General features: G+C 35.4%; 1 long non-coding RNA gene across 1 annotated transcript; it reads left to right on the top strand.

The window, feature by feature from the left end:
• The first annotated feature begins 2,521 nt into the window (after positions 1-2,521).
• LOC128804382 (uncharacterized) lies at positions 2,522-12,050 on the top strand. Its single transcript, XR_008436041.1, has 3 exons — positions 2,522-2,586; positions 6,454-6,638; positions 11,888-12,050. It is a non-coding gene; the product is annotated as an uncharacterized LOC128804382 (long non-coding RNA).
• The last annotated feature ends 5,791 nt before the right edge of the window (positions 12,051-17,841 follow it).

Raw genomic sequence — 17,841 nt, 5'->3', positions numbered from 1 at the left:
ATGCTGTGTATTTCCTTTACAGATCTTTTATGAAAGCTTCAACTTGGAGAATGGAAGGTAAGGAAGAAAAATGAACCACTGCCAACAGCTGTCCCTGCATTATTTATGCCTAATGTTGAGATCACAAGTTAATGGAAAGAAGTTAATCAATGCCTTTACAGATGCTAGGAGAACCACTCATGTGAAATATTGCTTTTAGTTTTGTTTTGCAATTGCCAGACTGAAACTCATGGACTGCAACTTTCTCTTTATTACAGTGTACTTTATATCTTTACCATTAAAAAAGTGAAAGGACTTTCTAAAACAATAAAATTTGCTAAGTTGGTCTTCTCAAACAGAGCACAAGAGGATGTCAGGTCAAAATGTCCAAGGAAAGAGAAATAAGTTAATGACATGGAATCTATTTTTAAGGCATTAGATGATTTAACTTAGACTGTATGTTTCAGTATTAAAACTGGTTACTATATCTAATACAAGAGTACATAATATGTTTGACAATCTCCAGGTGCTTTTAATAAGATTTGTTACTCATATTAAAACTAGAAATGGCCTTGTCTTCATCAGGATACCCCTAATTTAACTCCATACCTTTTTCTGAGAGGAAAAATTAGGTATCAAAAATTAATTGGACCCTAAACAGAAAACAGATGTTTCCTTGATTTATTCCATATATGAGCTTAATAAATTCAAGTATGAAGAAATTATCCAGTTAATATTTAAAATTTACCTTGGATTGTGCGAAAAGCAGATCACATTCTGTTTTGATGTCTATTGTGTAGTCACCCATGATATAAAGAGGGCATCAATTTCAGGCTACAGAAATCTAAAGAATGTAAACTGAAATGCAAACAATGGAAAATAGATATTAAATAATAATTTTGGAGATCTCTATTTGGCTTTGGACTTCTGAAGCTATAAATTGTCATAACAAACTTATACTCTAAAATTTAGAGTGAAATCACATGAGAATCTTGATTTTATTTTTAAATTTAAATGCATGTTTTCACAAGGATTTTTAGAAAACACTCTTCTGTGATTGCCAGGTATCTCTAATGGGAATAAAATCACCTAAAAATGTACATAAAAAAATCCTAGACCAGATTTTAGTTGTTAAGATGTTTGAATTACATAAAAAAATACAACCAAACATGATGAAGTGTCATTTATGTTTCCCCAAAACTCTTTTAGGCAGGAAAATTAATTTTCTTCCTGTTATTTAAAAGAATATAATTCTCTTCAGCAGTGTATATCATGGCAGATGCTATTATCTACTTCAAATAGAGCTGTACATGAAATGTCTTTGTTGGATTATAATGCTTGTAATGCAAAATTTTGCACACCTCATAAATTTCACAGTGCATTTAACCCAAGGAAAAAAAAAAAAAAAAGATTGTATTTCTTTGTTGAAGATCTCAATAGTTTCATACAATTTTGACAGGTAGATTAGTACTACAAGTTTGAATAGGCAGGTGTTCAATCCCTGAAATAGTATTAAACCATATCTGAAACAACTTTGAAATTGTGTCATTGTTTCACTACCACAAGTTTAAACTTTCTTCTCTTCCAATATTAAGAATGCAAAATCTACTCCTAGGTAAAGGGTTAGTGCTTCAGAAAGAGGAACTTGGAATTTCTCATTTTAGGTGCTTGACAGTACAGCATCTATTTTTCTCATCCCATTGCTGGCCTTTCTCTAACATCCTAATTTTTTTTTTTTTCCAGGAAATAACACTAGGTGAAATACATGTAGTGGTACAAAAATAATTAATATTATAATTTTTTTTCACACATACAATATTAAAAATTCCTTACTTAGGTAAATAAGACCTACCTACTGCCAGTAAAATATCTGATTTGTAATCTACAATATCTTGGACTAACGTCATGATGTGTAATTCCAAATATTTCAGCACTTAGGACTTTCTTCTTCCTAAACAGGCTGATTGTTATTGCAGACTTCTCTGAAGACTAGAATTTGAGTATGACTATTTTTTGTATTTCATAACACAAAAACCACCATTTATGTCAGAAGAGTCAAGAGACAAAAGCAGATCACACAGGTAATCAGAATTTATCAGAACCGATCAGCAAAAGCACAATGCAAACAATATACAGCCCTGAAATCCTTTTCACAGGACATCTGACAAATACTTTACAATAGCCAATATGTGAATGAAAGTGTCAAGCTTTGTTTATTAAGAGCCTCGTACCACTGATTCAAAATTGACTGAGACATTCACAGTGGGGTGGTGCTATGAAGTTCTGAAGAGGCTGGACATTTCCTGTAACTCATTCCAGCACCCTTGTGAGGGAACAGGAGACAGGAATTCTGCTCCCAGCTCCCTAATTTAACAAAAGCAGAGGGTGCTTTGGCGGGGCCAGGTTTGCAGACCCCAGCCCAAGAGAAGGAGTAGAGTTTTTTGTGTGTGATGTTGAGACCTTATTATGAGATCTGCATAAGAATGGCCCAGGGAGGAGGGGATGCACACCAGCCACCAGAGGATGACCATTCCAAATCAGCCTTTGTTTAGCAACAAGCTGGCATTTTAGCTAGATAGGGAACCATAAGAAGAGGATCCTGAAGAGGTGGGATAATGTTTTTTTATCATGCCAATGTCTGTCCTTACATAAATGCCTCCTGTGTAAAAGTTACCCCTCCAGGGGAAGGATCAGAACATTTACATTCATGTGTAGGCCTGAAGGTGTTAATCCCTCTGATGGGGCATACTGACATGAGAAGCTACACTGACATGGGAGGCAGCTGTCATGTCTTAGAAGGATTCATAACCCATAAAAGACCCCTAAGTGCCCCTAGACTCGTTTCTAGAGCCTTCCACCAGAGGACCGTGGATGATCCACAAACAGAGTACATCTTTCCCCACTTTTGGACATTGCTGGGCATTCCCACCTGAACTTGAGCATGTATAAGCCATTGAACTTTGTGTTTTGTTGTCTTTCCCCAACCCTGATGGGTCAAGATTGTGACCATCACCTCAACCAACAGGCACTGAAATTGTAACAATTGCATCTTTTCCCTGGATCCATGGATGGTGATATCTTTCCTCACCACTATGTGCTCTTGTCCTTTCTTTTCTCTTTCTTTTCTCTATGTATTTTCTTAAGCAATATTTTTGCATTTTTAAATTGCTATATCTCTTTAGATAATAACCAAAATGACTACATACCTCCTTTCCAAACCAAATTGTTCCGAAATAAACCTGCCATATATAAATCAAGACCATTTATTCAGTGTTGTTTCACTCTAATCTACCCCAAGGGATCTATTAATAAGAACCTCAGTTACCCTCACCTTCAGAAGCAGGTCATAGCATCAGAATGCTTCCCTTTTTTGTAAGTCACAGGGAATAAAAGAGTGTTCTAACCTAGCATTTACACTGTATGTGTTTGATGTGGACTTTTTATACTAGGTAGAGGAGAAGGAGAGTACTGAGATAAGAACTGAATTCACTGTGGGTTGAGCCGGACTACAGTAAACTCCGTAAGCACAGTCATTTTTTAGATCAAAAGAGTGCCAAAAGGTGAAATTTTTTACAGGGTTTATATGGATTAAAACCCTCAGATTTAAAACCAAAGAATATTTTGTTCCTCAATTAATTTAGGTCTAATCTTTCCAAACCTCATCTGCAGCTACTAATATTTAAAATTTCACTTCAAAAAACAGTTTTGTGGTTCAGTTGTTAAAGTTTTATGTAAAAGAGCAGGAGAGCCTAGAGATAGTCAGAGAGTGTTATTGCTTTTGTGGTCTAGACCTGCTTCACAAGGCTACCTACCCTTATTTTATTTTCTGGGTATGAATCCCTGTATCACTTTGCTCAGTCTGTTTTACAGGTACCATCCATTGCTTCTTAGTATTCTGCTTCTAGATGTGTTGAGTGCATAGCATTTGTGGAAGTTGCAGATACATTTTCTTTCTTGTTCCTTTATTAATCATTGGTCACAAGGACATTATCAGTTCATTAAAAGCTTTTTGCATCTGTATACTTACCATAAACCAACTTAAAGCTCCAGAGTCCTTATGTGACTTTCTAGAATAGTATGTTTACATGGGATTTTTTAAATTCATTATATCCCTGCTTTTAACATAAGTAGTGACATATACAGGTAGTCAGTAATATAATCTTCCTATTGAGCAGTGTCTTCATAACCCATCTTAAATAGCATGAATATTGTTGCCAAATAACAGTTCAGATTTGACTCTTTAGCTAATATAGCACCTTTTTTATAATTTAGTTACCTTTCTTTTTGCTCCTCCACAGCATAGTTGGATTATAGATAACCTGACACAAAGAAATCAGTTCAAAATAATGGTCTTGAAATCCAATTAACCTTGTGATTTTTATAATATTATAATTATTACAGTTAATACACCAGCATTTAGTGTGTGACTATATATTTTTGGCTGCTGTATTCTCAATAAACACACTTTTTAGAAAGTGAAGTTAGTATCTCTGCCCATGAGACACAAATAAATTAGTATGAACCTTGGATCATGTTTCACAGTTTTATTGAAAATACCATACTGGCAAATCATACAACAAATTTTGCTGTATATTTTCACTGTCTTTTTGGAATATACTGTCCTGTTATCTTCACAGCACTTGGCTCATGCTACTAACTTATTGAGACAAAAATCTTCAAGAGTGGTGTTACATCTTACAGACAATATCTTTCAACTAAAGTTACCTTGGCATTTATGAAAGAATCATGTTCTCCAAAGTTTTATTTTTTAATGACATCCATATTAAAACACAATTTTGACAATATAAACTCCACAAGATGAATCCCAGGCAAGAAGTTGTCTCAAGGTCAGTAGGATTGCTGACAAATACAAATTAATAACTTGGGAAGAAGATTTGTTCATGAGGAGTCTGTGGCTCCAGCAAAACCCCAGTGTTGGTTGCAACTCCAACACTGGTTTCAATATAGTAAAGCAAAAGAAAGCCAAGTCTTGTTGAAGACTGTTCACTAGAAAAATGAATTTGTTCACTGTTTGGTAAAATATTCAAGGTTTGTTGTTTGCTTGCTTCCAAAAAGAAAAGATTGAGAGAAAATTGCAAATACTAGAGTGTCTTTATGAAGAAAAATAAAAACATCAACTCAGTACAATACGTAGAACTGAAATGAAAAAAAGAATCCTGGCTGAATTTCTACTGTTTAACTAGCTTCCAAAGCGCTAGCTATGAAGATCTGATTAGGACAGTGTTAGTAAATACAGTAAAAACATTGCTGAGGCACATTTTTGAGGTCAACATTATCTTAGTTTAGAGATTTATCCTGAATGAGACTAGAGACAGCAGGTTTTCAGCATTGTTGTCCTCCTAGAGTCCCACATATATAATGTCATTTTACAGTCACACAAGAAAATGCAACCATGTTGTAACCATGACTCTGCCACCTTTGGTACATTACTCTTCTTGCACATTTATTGTATTAAGTGTTTCTGCCATGAGCATAATTTTTGCTTGTCTGTCAGAAATCTACCAATAGCCAGAAAGGAAGAAAAAGCAGAAAGTTTCCAAAAGCCGATTTCCATGGAACTAAAATATTATGTACTGAATAAAACATTTTTTGTTTTAGTCTTTGTTGTGCTGCCATGAAGAAAGTAATTCACCATCTCCCATGTGTCTGCAATTCTTCAACTTTTCCTGAAGATAAAGGACAAAGAGCCTGTTGTAGGTTGGGTTGATTTAGTCAGGGATTTTATTAATGTTAGTTAGGTTGGTTCCTTGTACTCCCCTACTTTTCCCTCACAGTGGTTTGCTCCAAGTTGTTTACCATGGGAGCTCTTGTCACGCAGACATGTCAATCTTCTCACCTTACACAGTTTTCTCCTTACATGGTTCTGTCAGTCAGGGGTTGCCACTCCTTGTTGGAGTGTCAATCTTGTAACCACTCCCTGCTTCTTCATGAAAGTTCTGCATCAATCACCTCACCTTTGCACTTCTATTTGTCCCAGAACATTGTACCCACCTCTGTTATGTTCCCATAGGTTGTTAAAATCCATGTCACTCCCTATAGGGCAAACCAGGTTTCCACCCCTGCCCGCCCACCCACTACTTAATCTGTTGCAAGTTCTTTGTCTGTCGGCATTTATTTTGCATTGCGCTGAGGGAGATTTGCTCCGACCATGCACAGGGGAATAAAAGTTCTCAGGCTCACAGGCAAAGGGTCCTTCTCTCGTCCCTTCACTTCCTCTCAGCGTGAAGCTATCAAAGCTGCGTTAACCACATCACAGCAATTAGCACTGTCGGGGAGACAGGCGCCATAACCCTGGAGTGCCTGTTCATGTGGTGGAGCCAGCCTCACAAAGGCAGTGCTAGCCGGTGCTTTTCGACTGCTTGAGGTTATAGCACCACCTTTGAGCATTATCTTAAAATCACTTTTTCCCAACAGTGATATAATTTCTTTATTTTTCTTAAATTTTGCGTGCAGCTCGTTCTGCACATCTGCCTTGAAGTGAAAGCAGCTGAGGTAGATTTTTGTGTGAAGTGGCAATTCTCTTCTCTTTGCAATCACATGGAGCTGCATGACTTCAGTAGATGTTGAACAGGGACATAGTGAATGGATCAGATTTAAGTCACATATTCCCAAACATGGGAAGCCTGCCAGGCGTCTGTGTGAGTATTTCCATTATTAACAACAAAGTAGAGACTGCACTTTTATGCTGTGTTTGCCTGGAGATGTAATGTTTTGCACATGAACTGTAACAGATTACAAATTTAAAGTTTTAAATATAATTTTAACTGTTTTCAGAGCTTTATTAAATCTCTGCCTTTTTTTAACATGAAAGGAAAAAAAAAGATTTAATTTCCCAGGTTGTTGTACCATATTTTTTATCTGACACATTCAGTTGTACCAGTAATATTATGTTCTGCCATGTCAATAGAGTAATGAAACATAACTGAATTAACCAGATACAACAATGTAATAGGCCACAAAATGTAACAAAGTGGTGTTTTCTGAACAAACTGAGAAAAAAATGCTCAATACTCTCATAATTACAATACAGTTTCTTACCTGAGCCTCAGTTAAAATAAATTTTAAAAATTTCTTCACTTTATAAACATTTTAGATACTGGAGTAATGGAAATTTTCCACTTGACCTGGACTTGCAACTGTTATCACTATGCTACTTCATGCTGAAGGCACTTTGTAATTTGACAATGTATTTTTCAAAATCTTTTAGTACTTTACAAGTACTAAGCAATACAATATTGCTCTGAATAAAGCATATACATGCAGGTATATGTGTCTATATGCACAAATTCACATACACAAAAAACCAGCAGGATATGTAAAGTTGAAATGTATCATTAAGGTCAAACCTACACTGCTCCTTACAAGTCGCACAGTTAATACAACAGAATTTTCTAGAGAAATTTCAGTCATATTGACAAAGTATATTTTCATATTCGGAGCTTATTCTACATCTGAGGAGTCACTTTATTTTACCAACAGCAACATAAGTGCGCCATGAGTGTCCTCTCACACACTATAGTAATTTCCCACATGAGGAAGTGTTCCTAATTCTAATTAGAACTCCTGTGCCTGAAGTGTGAAGTGTTGAACATAATACATGAAGATGGAAATCAACCATGATTGAACATTGTGGTTTAACCAGTAATGACTGTATAAATCATATGTATATATAACATTCTAAAAAGTACTCTGCCCTCAAACTGAGATATCCCTGTGGCAATATTAGTTGATATTTATTAGCTCAGACTTACTATTGTGCTGCCTTTTCTTCATGACCAGTAAAAGGTACAAGACGTTTATTTATGCTTAGGATATGGATACAATATGGATAACTGTCTTTGAATATGCTAAAAAGTAAGCATTCTCAAGAAATGATAACTCTTCCATTTGGTTGAGTATATCAACTAAGGTCCTTGAACCCTGTCAATAAGAGGCATATGGAACACTGAAACATCACACTTCTGAAACAAGTGATTAAAAAGTTGTTTGTAATTCCTTATTGGTGGAAGGATGTTGAACAGTACTGAAAAAAATCTGTATTTGACATAGCAGGGACAAATTACAGACCAAATGCATGACTTCTCTGCATGTATTCAATGATTTCTTATTAAATAATATGTTTACAGTCTGTGTCTTTATTTTCATCTTGAAGAGCCACCACAGCCACAGTATGTCCTGATGTGGGGTATCGTAACATTCAGGTTGGGAAAAATAAATTAATCTTAGTCATTTTTAAAGGCTGATATTGAGACTGATGTTGTTTAATGTCTTCGTTGCTGGCCCGTAAAATGGGATGAAATGCAATACCATATTCAAATGGTATCAAACTGAGAGAAGCTGGCAGAGATTTTATGAAGTTTAACAAAGCTGAACACAACATCCTGCAAATGCTGCAGACACACTGGCTAGCAACTTGTTTAACAAAAAAGATGTCCTACTGGCCAACTGAAACCTTATTCAGGAGTGTGTCCTGGCAGACATGAAGAACATAAGCTCTGTAAGAAAGAGTGTACCCAATAGGCCAGAGTCATTCTTCTTCACTTGGCGCTAAGAATGCAGCATCCAAAGTATTATTCCCATTTTGATCTCCCTAGTAGTCCAGAAATACTGGAATAAAGGAATTAGTCAGTGAAGGGCCACCGAGCTGTTTAAGGGTCTGGAACACAAGATATTCAAGGAAAAGGCAGGAAAGACTAAGGGACTTGGTTTTATCAGTATGGAAAAAAGAAAATTAAAGGAAGCTGGTTTCAAACATTCAGGAGCAAAGTGCAGAAAAGGTAGAGCCAGATTCTTCTTGAAAGTGCACCATAAGGATATTACAGCTATGTATATGAGCTACAACACAGCAAATTATTAATAGATTTTAGGAAGAAAGATTGACAATGTGGGTAGTCAAAGCTGCAACAAATTGCGAAGACAGGTCAAAGATATTCTGTACTTCACTGTGATGTAAATTTGAAACAAAATCTAGATTGGAGGCTGTCCATGCTCTGAGTGGGAGGTTGATTCCTAGGACTTACATTAGCAGGCTCCATTATAGGCTTTTGCCTTGTCCTAGATGTTCTGTTTCAAAGAAAATCTTGATTTTTAAAACAAATAATTTTTTTGCTTTTGCAGGGACTTAAACCATTGAACTCATGATAAAATTCTCTTTGTAATTTTAATGTTTTGCACAATGAGACGTAAAGAACCAAAGAAACCCTTCTATCCTTTCCTTGCTAGGTTGATCTGTCTTGTGGATATTCTACCACCAGTAACAATTCTCAGGCTACAGTTATCCACTAAACTGAGTGGGAAATATTATGGGAGACATTTGTTCTGGAAATAGTTCTGTTTTACCTTCTTATTTGTATTTTCATGGCAGGATAAAAGAATGAAGAGAGATGTCTCTTTCCCCAATTCAAACATTATTTTTCCGGGGTCCTCTATTTTTATGTTACAACACCTTTATACTTGACAAGATCTAAACCCAGCCACACAGAATCAACCTTCCCCATGTTCTTTCTCTAACCTCTGAATTTTTGTATGCCAGTGAAAAACTGTGAAAGTGAAAAATACACATGGAAATTTTATTCTTTAAAGTAGATTTTATCTGATGGGGAAAATGCTAAGGACTCCACTTTTCTAAGTGCATATAAATAGTAAATTTTTTTGCTCCTTTTCTCTTAATTTATTATTAGGCTAGAAAAAGGTTCAGTGCACTGAAATCAGAAAAGTAGAATCCAACATCAATAGGTTTTTGCTTGTATAGTCATTTGCATTTGGACAGTTCTTCCATATAGTCAATTTTCAAAAGGCATCTGCTTTCTTATCAAAGCTTGAAATATGAATCCTAAATCCAGAATCTTTAGTGTTATGAAATGGTTATTCCATTGTTTTGTGGGTTTTTGGTTTGGCTGTTTTTTGTTTCTTGTTTGCTTGGTTTTGGGTTTGTGTGAAGGTGTTTTTTTGAATCATAGAATGGATTGGGCTGGAAGGGACATTGGGGATCATCCAGTTCCAACCACCCTGAAGTGGGCAGGGACAGCTTTCCCTAGGCCAGGTTGCTCAAAGCACCCCCCAGCCTTGTCAAAATTTCATGCAGAATACAGAGGTGGTACAGATACATACCAGGAATTTATGCTTAAGAAGATGGTGAAAAACAGATAACTTTCCTGTTCCTGTGTTTTGAGGAAAAGAGGAGCGCATACTGTCAACTTAAGTGGGAAATCAAGACCCAAGTGAAAGCACAGTGTAGTGGCCTCTGATATGCTCTGGCCTGAATAGTGCTGGTCATAGGCTGTTGTTATGAATCACAATCAGTACACAGATGGGCCACCTGCAAGTTCCTCTTTAATCATGGAATTCTTGGTGTTCTGTGATCTGTTTGTGTAGTTTCACAGACCATCAGCATTGCACGAACTGACCACAGTCTGGGAATAAATATTTTATTTTCTATTTGTCCTGCTAGGATTGGCTATCTTGCTACTTGGTGAAATTGTGAATTCCTGAAACTGGAAAAAAGCAAATACCCTTCCTGTCTATTAACAAAAAAAGTGGGAGAATAAAATTTACTTCATAATGCACACAACTTTTCAAAGCCTTTTCAGACTTCAAGCGGGGCTTAACAGTAAAGTTCCTTCCTCTTGTAAAATTCTCACATTGATCATTACTTTCTGCCTACACAAATTTCCTATTCACTTTCAAATGTATGAGTCACTGTTGAGCTGAGTATATATTTTATTTTGAGTGCTGGTATTCCATCAAAATGTTATCAACAGAAATGCATCCTTCACTTTCTGCCTTATATTTTCTGTGCACTGTTGTGCCCTGATGAGTAATGTATAGAATGGTGCAGGATGGAGCATAGCTTATGCTGTATTGAACAGTGCTTGTGTTTCACTCCAGAAATGTAAGTTTTTAATCAATGAAAACAAGAAGTTCTGAAACCTGAAAGCATCTAAAACTAGCTAATTGTTTTAGAGGGACAGGAACATAACATTTAAATTGGGTATACTTCAAAAAGCATAAGTATACAGAGCGCAGAAAGGTATAAGAGGAGTATGTATGGTGGGTTTGTCACTGAACTTTAATTAAAAACTGTTCTAGTAACTCATATGAAAGGGTTTTTGACACAAATGGCTAAGTAGATACAAAATCTAAGAGACTTTGTTACTAGGCTTTTCATCTTTATAGGTATTGGGAATTCAAAAATATGCCGTTTAGAAAAAAACGGTGCTTAGTGCTTTGTATTTTGTTTCAATTCTTCACAATAGAAAACAGAAAAAGTGTTGTACATTATATGACTCAGAATATTTGTATGAAAAGAAAATCTAAAAAGTGAATATGAAACAATGTTTTAATTTTAAATAAAGAGCTGATTCTGATCTTCATAGACTTTTTTAATCTTTTATGATGGACACATAACTGTGTCAAAACCAACCAACCAAAAAAAACCCTCAAAATCCAAACAAAAAAAAAAACACAACAGAGAAAAACAATACCCATTTTAAAGTTTAAGAGGTTTTGAGCTGCATAAAGTGATTCCTTTCTGAGCCTGCATATCAGTATCTTAGTAAGCCACAAAGTAATAGAGAATCAAAAGCCTACATACTCCAAAGCTGCTGCCATTTCTATCAGTGCATCCTACACTTCATTCTCTTGATGTGTTGTAGACACTAATGCAATCATCTGTCACGTGTGATGCATCAAGCACCGTGCTCCAGAAATGAAGTGCAGAACTTACTGATACGAGGTAGCAGCAGGAGGAATATAGCATCCAGTGACCTCCCTTTAAGGCTCAGGTTGAATCATACAAAAGTCCAGTTGCCTGACCTACCAAACCATTAGCAACTGAGAGATAATCAGCTGGGAAACTCCAACTCATGCTCCTGCTTACCTTTTCCAGGCAGCATCGATTACTGTGCAACTCATGGGCTGCAGCAAGTCAAGTGTGCATGTGCAAGGGAGCAAGAAGACATGAAAGCACATGGCACTTCACCTCCACAGAGATGGGGATGTGACTGACAACAAAGCTGTACTCCTGACATGATTATGATGCATTTTTTTAATAAAACAAGGCTTCAGAAATTTTATACCTGAATATTTCATTATGTCTGCTTTTGGTTTTGGCTTTTCTGTTCCTTTCCAGCTGATAATAGATAAGCAACCAGCTTTTCTATATATGTTTTTGTCTTATAGATGCATATGAAAAGAAGCAGCTACATTACTTTTTTACTTAAGGATTTGATTAGAATGTTTTGTACATTCCCTTATTCTAATGACCATGTGTTCTTAACACACTTGAATGCTTTTGTTCACAATGATCCATACTGATTCTGTGGAGTAGTGGGTGATGTGAACTCTATAGTCTATACAACAGACACTTTTTCTAATCTGTTTTAAAGGAGATATGCAAACTTTATTTTTGCCTTGAAAGCCTTGTTTTATTTTTTTCCATAGAAGTACAAAATAAGTCATTCAAGCGAGAAATATGAATCTGTCCTTTTGTGTCTGATACAAAAGCAAAAGAAAATTAAGATGAGCATTTAAAGTATGTATACTTTCAGGATTCTATTTATTTATTTATATATATTCATTATCTGTTCTAAATAGTTTTGGAACTCATTTGTCTCTATTTTCCATGGTTTTCTTTGTCATGAAATAGGTAATATCTATTGCTAATAATTGCTTAATGCAGTCTTCCTCTCTTCTACCCTACTTTGTATGTTATTGAGATTTTATACACAAGATTGTAAAAAGACAAGTAGTCAGGCACTGGTGTTGATGAATGACAGTGACTTAAGACCTGGTTCCACCTCCTCACACATTTTAACAGAGCATTTATTCACATAAGCAATGACTTCGGTATCAGGAAGAAGGTGGACTCTGGCAGAGTCTTCACTGCTTTGAAAATATGAAGTTCATTCTTTCTGAAAAGCAAAACTTCACTAGTCAATTAGCATTGCAAAACCAGCTTCATTTAAATAATTAATTGAGAAAAATCTGAAAGCTAGAGGACTAGGAAAGGTTGTCTGATACTTATGAGTGACATTAATTCTTCTTGTTTGGGAGTGTTTCTATTTAACACTCCCTGGGAGCCACATGTGACATCCCCTGATGATCTCCTACATCTAGCAAAAAAAATATAAATACCCAATTTGCTATAATAGTCACGGGAAGAAAAGAGTAAAATTAACCAGAGTAGATCATATGCAAGATAATTAATTTTAAAAAAAGTTTACTCTCTCTTTTAAGATATTGACAAGTACTTGCCTTCTCTTATCCTCATTCCTCATGAACATCTAGGAGTAAAATAACATGGAGGTGATGAGCTGTGATGGCATATATAAGAAAGTGCACAATTTCATTTAACTCCGTTTAACTCCATGTGTCACAGTGGGTCAAACTCTTCCCCTATCTGACATTAACTATGTAGCAAGGGGATTGAAAACAGAGAATATGCTCTTGTGAAGATACTCATTCCTTTCCAAGTAGCTAGTGAGTTTTAAATATCTGGTGCCATGCTGATAGTCTACATTTATCCTAAGTACTCAGAGGCTCAAAATGGACAGCTTGTTCTAAATCAAAAACTCTGTGGTCATTCCAAAGATTATTCTTCTCTTTTCTTCACTTTCCCCACCCTAAATTACATCAACATGTATTAAAAAAGTTTGGATGCTTAAATTATTTAAAAGTGGTAGATAGATGTTACTAGCAAGTTGACAAATTGATTCCTTCAGATAGTGACACAAGATTAATATTTTCCCACTAATACAGAAAAAAAAAAAAAAAGGCAATATTTTAATGCCTGACTCACCTACCTGAATTAAGAATCAGTCACTTCTAACAATCAGTGTTGAGAAATGGATCACATGTGATGGGACCAAATCATCTTTAGGAGCTGACTGTATGTCCCTTTGCTATATAGGACAGTACTCAAAACCTAGGTGCATTTAGTCTGATATATAAATTCAGATAAAACTTTCAATTCATTGCAAACTACACAGGGAGCATAGATATTGACTTAGGTTACTTAAAATTACCTGTTATGCCCAGGATCTTTCACTACCTCTTCTTCCACCGTCCCCAGATTAATTGTGTATTGATAATAAAAAACATGGCTTTTATAAGGGCTTTCAGAGCTTCCGTTCAAAATATGAGGTTTTTTTCTTTTTTCATATTTGGCCATGAAATATTTTTTGTTTTGGCTTGGTTTTTGGTTGTTTTTTTTTTTTTGTTTGTTTGGTTGGGTTGGTTTTTTTTGGTTTTTTTTTTTTTTTTTTTCTTTTTGTGTAGGTCTAGTTTACTCTAAAATCTGTTGAAATTAATCTTTTTCTCAGTTTCATGTTGTTTTCCTTCTTGTAGCATCCTTGCTTTCTTTTCCCTGGCACCCTTCCCTTCCCTCCTCCAGGGTTACCATAGAAATATACAACCACAAATTTCAGCAGAGAAATTCAGGCTGAAGTAATAAACTGAAATGTCAGGAAGAACTACTTTTCATAAGTCACAAACCAAATTGTACATTTAGATAATTATTAATTTTGTGATTTTTTACAGAATTTGGGTATGTCTGTGGAGATTGCTTTTAATGTTTTGCTTTTAGCATGTACTCCACTATTTGCATTAATAGGATTAGCAATAAATACACTGATTTGAAGCATATCAGCTTGGCAAACCCTTTATCTTCTGCCTATGGTATTCATTTAAACAGCTATGAAAATAAAACTTGGCACTTTACAAAACAAGAATACAAACAAAGCTAAATATACTATGCACAATATGTACGTGTATATATATGCACATATACATACGTACAGTGTGTATATATATATATATATATATGTACACACACGCACACATATATATAAGTGTGACAAACACCAAACAAAAAAGCCCAAATGAAAAACCAAAAAAGCCAACAACCAGCAATATATTTCTTTTAAAAAATACTGTTTACTGCTAGATGTGAGGTCATTATGAACATAATTATATCATTAAATATATAGATAGTTAAACTGGTAATAGCAAACCCACTTACAAATCTGGCCCAATTCTTCATATACTGCATAGTGAACCAACCACAGTTTATGGAAAATGTACTTCAAGCACAACAGTACTACAATAACAGTCTGAAGTGGCAATTTTCACCCCTGTAGTTATTGAGTGTTCAGTTTGAGAGTTCATTCTTCACTTGTTATGGTGTCACTGGTCACCAATTGTTTTACTTCTAGATTAGCTGTTTGGAACCACTGAAATAATGGCATTATTTATATGGCTTTTCAAATAGCACTGAGTAAAATATCCTTATTTTATTAATAAGATATATGTATATATTAATTCTAGACAGAAAAATCAGACAAATGTTTCTGTCTTTTGCTTTTCTCTCTGATTCAAAATTTGTAATAGAAAAAGTAATGTAATTATTTATACAGAAAAGAAAATATGGTCCTAAAAAAAGCTTAACTTAAAATAAATTTTGAATGCTTTACTTCAAAGTTCTGGATCTTGAAAATTTTCTTAGAAAAGGTTAGATACACTAGAAACAACATCTTGTTTTTTTTTTTTTTTGGTTTTTTTTGGGTTTTTTTTGTTTGTTTTGTTTTTTTTTTGTTGTTTTTTTTTTTTTTTTTTTTTTTGAATTCAATAAAAATATAAACTTACCCTTTCTTACAATTATTTTGGTAAAAACACTTGAGTTAGTATTTTCACATTTTAATATAAAGAATCTTGGAAGGAGAAGAAAAAATGGAAGATGTAGTTCTTCACAAATGAAATTGGAACACAATTTGGATTAATTTTACCCTTTCAAACTGATAAGAAATTAACTACATATGGAGTTGGAATAAAGAATAAACTTCAAATTTTAAATATAAAGAAAAAATTCAATTACTTTTGCATCACTTGTTTCACTTCTTAACTTTACTTTCTCAAAACTTTGTAAAATTCAAAACAAAATGCTGTTTTCTCAAAAAGATGTCCAAAAATGCCAATAAGAATTTGAAATTTAGTTCTTTAAATGTTTCAAAATGTAAAAAGATACCTTGACTTAAGAGACTGATGATCTCTAACACTATTTCTAGAAAAAAAAAACCAGTATGAACAAGTTGGAGTACTTCAGTGAAATATCAAAAAACAGATTTTTTTTTAATAAGTCATCCATGAATTTTGAATGCTGCACTTCAGTTTTCAGTGTGCCTTAAGTCTGAATGACTCAAAATAAGAAGTCAAAGTGCAAAAAGGGCTACAGATCTTTGGTGGCTCATATGATATATGATATTTGCTCATAAAATCACAGGGAGAAGAAGGAAAGGGTGTCCATGAGTTCACTGAGTAAAACCCTATCTTCCCCTGCCAGTATCATGTGAAGCATCAGTCTTTTAAGTGGCTAAGCTGTTTTTTACAGAGGTTTAATACGTGTTTTCGGCAAATATCTTTCAGAAATTATTCCAAAGTTTGGTTGTACTTAAGTCTTACTTAAATGGTTAAACTGAGGGCTGTGGTAGATTTGTCTTAGCAGACAAAATCAGGCAGATGAAGCTGTTAAAGCACTAAAGTGTTTGTCTCTTCTGTCCATTAATGCAGGGATACCTGATACCACAAGTCATCACCTGCTGACTTATCACAGCATTCAGTCCTGTATATTAAGCTAAATGAAAACTAGATGTCTGATTTTAATCTTCTGCCACAAGCCTGTCAGAGTCCTGAGTATCTTGCGGCATTATAACCCTATTGCTTTTTTTTGCCCTATCTTCAGTGAGCACAGGGAGGAATTCATTTATTTCTATTATGCCACTTCTTCTGATGCATTTATAGGCTAAGAAGGATGCAGAGTTCTAAATGGTAAATTTGTCTGACTGCTCTCAAGGAACTGTGTGTCACTATATAACAATAAGATGGAAAGAAGAAAATGTAGGATTAAGTCAAGATACAGGGCCAGCGAGCCTTCCAGAAAGGTTGGGTGTAGATTGCTCTGTCAGTGACAAAGGGGAGATTTCATGATTCTTTTTTTTTTTTTTTTTGAGTTCACTGTAAGGTAGATGAGACAGGTAGATGACTTTATTTTTTGTGAAAATCTGTGGGTTAGGCAATTTTGTCATAACTGGTGTTTTCCTTACACAATTATCATAAGCTGTTTTAATTGAATCATGCCATCATAGAATATGCTGAGTTGGAAGGCACACATCAGGAACATGAGGTCAGTTCCTGGCCCTGCACAGGACACCCCAGAGTCACAACATATGCCTTAGAGCATTGTCCAAATGCTTCTTGAACTCTGTCAGGCTGGTGCTGTGGCCACTTCCCTGGGGAGTCTGCTCCAGTTCTTCACCTCTGGGTGAAGAACCTTTTCCTGACACCCAACCTAAATGTCCCCTCACTCAGCTTCATGTTGTTTCTTTGAGTCCTGTCACTGATCTGAGTGAAGAGATCTGTACCTGCCCCTCTGCTTCACCTCCTGAGGATGTTGAAGACCACAATGAGGTCTCCCCTCAGTCTCCTCTTCTCCAGGCTGAACACACCAAGTGACTTCAGTCACTCTTCATATGGCTTCCCCTGCAGACCCTTCAGTATCCTCATGGCCCTCCTTTGAAGACTCTCGAATTGCTTAATGTCAAAAATGACAGATTGTGTGATTTGATTTAGGGATACAGCACTCCTTGAATGAGTCATCCTGATGCCAGATGTTTGAATGCTCTGGAGATTCAGAGATCTCTTTACTGAGTGCTTACATTTTATCCATCAAGGATACAAGAGATGCAGAAATATTTCTCTAAAGCACAGAAGAGTGCACTAGAATAAGCTAGAAATAGACAAGACAGAATAAGTGATGCAGCAATGTTTATTTAGCCATCATTCCATGAC

This window comes from Vidua macroura, chromosome 2, assembly GCF_024509145.1.
Source record: "Vidua macroura isolate BioBank_ID:100142 chromosome 2, ASM2450914v1, whole genome shotgun sequence".
NCBI lineage: Eukaryota > Metazoa > Chordata > Aves > Passeriformes > Viduidae > Vidua > Vidua macroura.
This window is presented reverse-complemented; position numbering and strand designations above follow the sequence as displayed.